This window comes from Euphorbia lathyris, chromosome 3 (genome assembly GCF_963576675.1).
Source record: "Euphorbia lathyris chromosome 3, ddEupLath1.1, whole genome shotgun sequence".
Classification (NCBI taxonomy): Eukaryota; Viridiplantae; Streptophyta; class Magnoliopsida; order Malpighiales; family Euphorbiaceae; genus Euphorbia; species Euphorbia lathyris.
The window spans coordinates 100,063,810-100,071,118 of NC_088912.1; the positions used below are offsets into that span (position 1 = coordinate 100,063,810).

General features: G+C 32.5%; 1 pseudogene; it reads left to right on the forward strand.

Moving 5' to 3' along the window:
* Positions 1 to 542: 542 nt before the first annotated feature.
* LOC136222823 (probable LRR receptor-like serine/threonine-protein kinase At3g47570) lies at positions 543 to 6,890 on the forward strand (annotated as a pseudogene).
* The last annotated feature ends 419 nt before the right edge of the window (positions 6,891 to 7,309 follow it).

The window sequence follows — 7,309 nt, forward strand, 5'->3', positions numbered from 1 at the left end:
CAAGAATTAAAGTTGTTCAGAAAGACATTTACTATGAAACCACATTTTTTATTTTTGAAAATCACATTTTTTGGAGTTTTCTCTTTCTAAAAATTTACTTTCTCTCTCCTAACCAAACAACACCTAAATGACCTCAAAACGAAAATTTTCAAGAATTAAAATTCCTTAGAATATCATTAATGCTTTGGATTTTTTATTTTTAGCTATCAATGGTCGTTTTGAGACGTTAAGTGGCCAACGGTGTTAAAAGGTGTAAAGTTTAGTGGCCATACTGGGAAGAAATTAAGTTCAGTGCTCATAATGTGAAAATGGATAAAGTTCAGTGACCATGGGTGTAATTTACCCTATAAAAAATTGATTGTCAAGGTTCATGTCTTGCCGGCTTTTCATTTTATTTTATTTTGTGTCTGCTGAATTTGTATTGTAAAACTTTAATATATAATGACAAGTTACTTGTCTTGCTAAAGGGTGTAATTATACATGGGCATTTCTTACTAAGAATTCCAATTCCAATTCCAATTCCAATTTGAGTTTGGTGATTGATGGGGAAATTAAGCTCTTGCTTGATGATAATTATATTATCCGTCTTGTGTTCGTTGAAATGCTTAGCCGAGATTAGAGCCAGAAATATCAGTACCGATGAGAATGCATTGCTCGCTTTGAAAGCTTATATCATAAATGATCCTGAAAACCTGTTAACATCCAACTGGTCTATTGTCACTTCAGTCTGCAGTTGGATGGGCATTACTTGTGGAACTCGACATCGCAAAGTTAGAGCTATAGTCCTTGACAACATGATCCTAACAGGGACCATTCCTCCACATATTGGAAACCTTTCGTTCCTAGTCAATCTATCTTTGTATAATAATCATTTTCATGGTTATATTCCCGTTGAACTTTTCAATTTACGCCGGTTGAAGTCGATTGACTTGGGATACAATCTTTTCAGTGGGATTATCCCCTCGTGGATTGTATCTTTTACCCAGCTTGAATTTCTTCGTCTTAATTCTAACAACTTTGGAGGTTTATTCTTTGTCTTATCTCTACTTTTTTCATGCATTTTATTGAAGACGACATATATAATTAATACTGTTAATTTTTCATTATTAAATATCATATATTAACTTTCATGGATCGTTACAGGTGTTATTCCAACGTCAGTATGCAACCTCTCAATGCTCCATTATCTTAACTTGGGAATGAATAAACTTGAAGGCCAATTCCGGAAGCAATTGGAAATCTTCAAAACTTGAAATTGTTGTACTTGAACAACAACATGTTTTCAGGAGGTGTACCTATTGGTATCTTTGATATTTCTTCGTTGCAAGAAATTGATATCAGAGATAATTGGTTGTCAGGTTCCATCCCGACAACCTTATTGAAAAACATGTCTTCACTTCGAGTATTGAGGTTTGCTACAAATAATCTAACAGGCAATCTTCCATCAGATATATTTACTCATCTTCCTGCATTGGAAGTGATGTCTTTGAGCTTCAATTTATTTAGTGGTTCGATTCCTTCCACTTTGTTTACATGTAAGAGGCTACGAATTTTAAGCTTGTCCGCTAACCATTTCCAAGGAGATTTACATATGGATATTGGGAATCTCACCATGCTTCAACAATTATATCTTGGCTTTAACAATTTCAAAGGTACTTGACTACAATCCTTATCGTTCTTATTTTTGTGCATTGGGATCCAAATTTTTTATTTTAATAAATTGAGTCTCTAATTTTTTATTTATTTTTATCGCGCTACACCCCTAATAGCCTCCAAAGTCATATTTTAAAATGAAACTCAGTTAATATATAAAGTGTTATTCAATTCATCTGTATTCAAATTTGTATTTTTTAATAGTTCGAAAACAAATTTGTATATGTGGTATAATTATAAAGATACTATAAATATCTTATTTTAAATCATAAAAAAATAATTTCGGATATAAATGAAATGGGTAATGCTCTGTTAAATTGATTAGATGTTCACAACTAATTAATTTGACTGACTACGACTTAATGTGTTCAAATGAAATATTAGGTCAATGAACCAAAATAGGAATGATAAGAGGACTCGGGTTATTGTTTTTATGTCAATTAGTTCTAATTAAAATAACTTCCGTTTTTCTTTTTCTCTTATTTTATATGAGTCTCCTTTATCCTTTTTTAGAAATAACTATATTTTCAAAGAATCCATTGATCCACAAGTTTAGGCTAATAGATATGTTCTAAAGAAACTTTTATTATTATCTCTGATATATTTCTAATATTAACACCCAAGAACTTGAAACGTGTTAACACATGCACTTCTTACAATGTATTGAAATTTTATCATAGTATAATATTAGGAAACCCATTATTGAGCCACTTGCGGATGTCAAGTTCTGCAAACTTCACGCTCTGTGTTAAGTATGCATGCCACATTGGGTAGCTATAAAAGTAGTAATTTATAGTTGTTATGAAATCCTCCCCTTTCAATATGCTTTTTAGGGGTGAGTTAGACCCAAGTTTGACATGATATATACCCGAGTCTATTTGACTAAGTGGTCGACTGACATTTATTAAAAGAAAATTTCAACACATAGCAATATGAGTTTGTGTTATACACACCTCAAATATATGTTCTATTTAAATGCATGGTCTGTATGGCTATATATGAGATGAGTCGATCATGAGTGGCTCAACCACTTCAAGTATAGGTTGCATTCGCATGCAGTGTGTGTAGGGCTCTAAATGAGTTGAGTCGCTCATGAGCAACTCGGTATACAATAAAAGCTCGATCATGCTCCATTAGTTTTATAAACAAGTCGAGCTTGAACTCGATTTTGAGGGTCGACCATACAGTGAAACTTAGCTCGATATCTCCCAAGTAGGCTCATTTTTAGGGTGGTGAATAAGCTCGTAAAAGAGCTCCATTAAATGTTCCTGAAAAATCTCGTGAACAAGCTCGGTTCGGTTATGTTTTTTAATAATAGTTTTCTACCAAGTGGAATGTAAAACTATGTAGTTTCATATGAAACTACGTAATTAGCTCATTAATTTTAATTTTTTCTTAACAAACACGGATAATTTTCCTTGAACATTAAATTGAACAGATAAATCTAATTTACATTATATGCTAATTTACATTATATATTGTATAGTCTATTTTTTAATATTGTAATAAAAAATAAATTAGATTTATAATCATTAAGCATATATATATATATATATATATATATATATATATATAGCACATACTTGCAATTACATGCTTACAACCTCGTATATATGTAAAATAACAGATAACAAATTTCTCTTTATTTCATTATAGGAGAAATTCCAGAGTCCATTGGGAATCTTATAAATTTGGAGTTGTTAAACATGAGGAAAACTTTTGTTGGTGGTAAAATTCCTTTATCTATTGGGAATTTAACGTTGCTAAAGAATCTTGACTTTGGAGAAAACAGTTTAATAGGTATATATTGATATGGCAAAACTTTAACATATTCAATCAATTTTATCGATATGCTCTGGCTATTGCTTTGATTTTTATATGCGAAGGATCAAAAACAGTTGGAAGACGTGTAGTTTCTTCTAGAGAAACATTGTAAAATGAAAGAGTAAAAAAATGATAAGGAATAAAAAGACATGTATCATTTATTAATTACTAAGCATTCTTATATAGACTAAGGATACAAGCTAGTAGATACTGACTAAAACTCCTCCAGCGGAGTTTAATTACAGTAGTGTGCATATGAATCTTAATCAATAAATGAATTTGGTCATTCACAGTTAGATCTAGGTTTATTAAATCTTACCTTTGAGATTCTTTGATCTACACTCTTGGATTCATATAAGCCTAGATCGGACGGTGAACGAAAAAACTCTACATGATCATTAAGGTCCATGTGATCAAAACCAGTTTAACTAAACCAACACTCTTAGTTTAAGATATTGTCTAACAAAACGCTTCTAAATATCACCTACTAGAATTTGTACTTGCATTTAAATATGATTGCCCAAAAAATAAAACGAACCTACAAATTTATTTGAAAAATAAAAGATTTTTATAGCATTTACTTGCATTAAATCTTGGCACTTTCTTGCATTTACATGTTTATGCTCACTCGAACTTATGAAGTAACCAATTATTATTTATTTTATAGGGGAAATTCCAAATTCCATTGGTAATCTTGTAAATTTGGAGTTGCTAACACTAAAAGGAAATTCCATTGTTGGTAAAATTCCTCCATCTATTGGAAATCTGACTGCGTTAAGGAGTTTTGTCTTTCAAGAAAACATGTTGAGAGGTTTGATATCGTAAAACTCTTCCATTTGAAATTTTTATTCACCAATATAAGATTTATATGGTATGACTTATTCATAAATTTGTTCTTTTTTGGTATAGGGTTTAAGTATCTTCCTTAAAAAAAATTAGTTGAAAATTTTGCTAAACGCATTTTTAATTTAGAATTCCTCAAATAAATTGTGACTGCAGGTAGCATTCCCTTTGAAATTGGTAACCTTCCTTACCTAGAGGCACTAAATCTCGGAATTAACAGTCTTGATGGAATGCTTCCTTCTAACATTTTTAATATTTCAACATTGAAGGTGCTAGAATTGGTTGAAAATCATCTTTCGGACAGTCTTCCTCCAAGCTTTGGTCTTCATCTTCCCAATCTTGAGAAAATTTATTTTGGAGGAAATAAGTTCCATGGTCCTATTCCCGTATCTCTCTCTAATGCCTCTAATCTCGTTACCGTAGACTTGGATTCAAACATGTTCTCTGCCTCTATTCCTGTTGCTCTTGGCAATTTAAGAAACCTCCAATTTCTCAATTTAGGGAACAATCAACTCACTATGCAATCTTTATTGACTTTATTCTCCTCATTGGCCAGTTGCAAAGATTTGAATTTTTTAAACTTAGGTGAAAACCTATTGAATGCTACTCTGCCAATTTCTATTGGAAATATGTCTTTTTCCCTTGAACGTTTCTACATTGCTGATAATGGACTAACAGGAACCATTCCTAAGGAAATTGGCAACTTAGGCAGCTTGATTTCATTAGATCTAGGAGGTAACAATTTAGAAGGGTGCATTCCAAAGACAATTGGAAAACTAAGTAAGCTTCAAGCACTAAATCTTTATTCAAATAGAATCCAATGGACTATACCTTCTGAACTGTGTGCTTTACAGAGCTTGAGTGAGATATTTTTTGGGGGAAATGAGCTTTTTGGAAAGATTCCTTCTTGCTTGGGTAATCTCTATTCTTTGAGAAATATCTATTTGGAATCCAATGGACTTAATTCTACCATTCCGTCAACTTTGTGGAGGCTTAAAGATGTGCTTGAACTCAACCTCTCATCAAATACTTTAAGTGGTTCTCTTCCACTAGATATTGGCAATTTGAAAGTTGTTACATTACTCGATTTGTCAGGAAATCACTTATCAGGTAGTATCCCAAACATATTTGGAGGCCTCCAATCTGTAACTTATCTCTCTTTATCTAATAATAGATTGAACGGTTCCATTCCCGAATCACTAGGTGATGCTATAAGTTTAGAGTTCATGGACTTATCAATGAACATTCTGTCGGGAGAAATCCCCAAGTCCCTAGAGAAATTAAAATATCTCAAAGATTTTAATGTGTCATTCAATGAATTGGAAGGAGTAATTCCTAATCGAGGACCATTTACAAGCTTATCAGCTCCATCATTTCTAGGAAATAAAGCACTTTGTGGGGATCCTAAGTTCCAAGTCCATCCATGCAAAACTAGCCACCAAAGCCCATCAAAGATAGCATTGGTTGTAATTGGAATAACAGTTTTGGCACTTGGAACTCTTATTATTATCTTGATTTGGTATTGTAATAGGAAAAAAAGATTATCAACTCATCCAAGTAATCTTCTCCCTTTGGCCACATGGCAAAGAATTTCCATTCATGAGCTTAATCAAGCAACAAATAAATTTGATGAGGTAAACTTGCTAGGCAAGGGGAATTTTGGCTCGGTATACAAGGGGACTCTTTTAAATGGGATGTTTGTCGCAGTTAAGGTTTTCAATTTGGAGCCAGAGGGGGAATTTAAGAGTTTTTATGTAGAGTGTGAAGTATTGCGTAGGATTCGCCATAGAAACCTTGTGAAAATAATCACCAGTTGTTGTACCACTGAGCTTAAGGTTTTAGTTATGGAGTTCATGCCTAATTGGAGCCTAGAAAAGTGGTTGTATTCTCACAACTACTTCTTAGACACCTTACAAAGGTTGAATATAATGATTGATGTTGCATCAGCACTTTGAATATATTCATTATGGAACTACAGAACCTATTGTCCATTGTGATTTGAAGCCCAATAATATCCTTCTAGACGAGGATATGGTTGCTCATGTAAGTGATTTTGGCATAGCAAAACTCATTAGAGAAGATCAATCTGTCATACAAACTATGACTCTTGCAACTATTGGATACATTGCACCAGGTGATGTTTGATTTTCTTTATATTATAACATGAAATATTAATTGCTTTTTTTAGGTTGACTAAATCAAATTCTAATGCAGAGTATGGATCAGAAGGACTTGTTTCTATAAATGGTGATATATACAGCTTTGGTATTTTGATGATGGAAACTTTCACGAGAAGAAGGCCTACAGATGAGATGTTTAAGGAAGAAATGACTATGAAGCAATGGATTAAAGAGTTATTGCCTTCTGGAGTCACGCAATTTGTAGATCCCAATTTGCTTAGGGTGAACGAACAACACTATTTAGCTAAAACAGATTGTATATCTTCCATTATGAACTTAGCCTTGGAGTGTTGTGTAGATGTACCCGATGAGAGGATTAGTAGCAAAGATGTTTTAAACGCTCTCAACAAGATCAAAGTTAAGATCCTCAATGATCTTCAACAAGCTTAATACATATGTAATCATCCATATATCAAAATATATGAATAAAAAAATTATGGTGTTAATGTTTTAATTAATTTTCCTTAATTTATTCTAGCAACTTGTCATAAATCAATATCAGTTATGCTAAATGGAGTCTGTCAACATAGTGTTTTACTATGTATTTTTTTATTTCATTATTTTAGTTCTTAGTCTTTATAGATTTATTTTACTTCAATAATATGTATGTAATACATTCTCATACTCTTCTTCTTCTTCTAGTGAGAGAAGGTCTCCCATCTCTCTACCTTATTACATCTTTCATCTTCTTCTTCTTTTAGCCTTTTAGTCTTCACCTCCTCACCTCAATCTTCTTCCCCCTTTCATCATTTTTTTCTGCTACTACCACCATCACTTTGCAGGTTTACTTAGAGGAGGAAGAAGGAAGC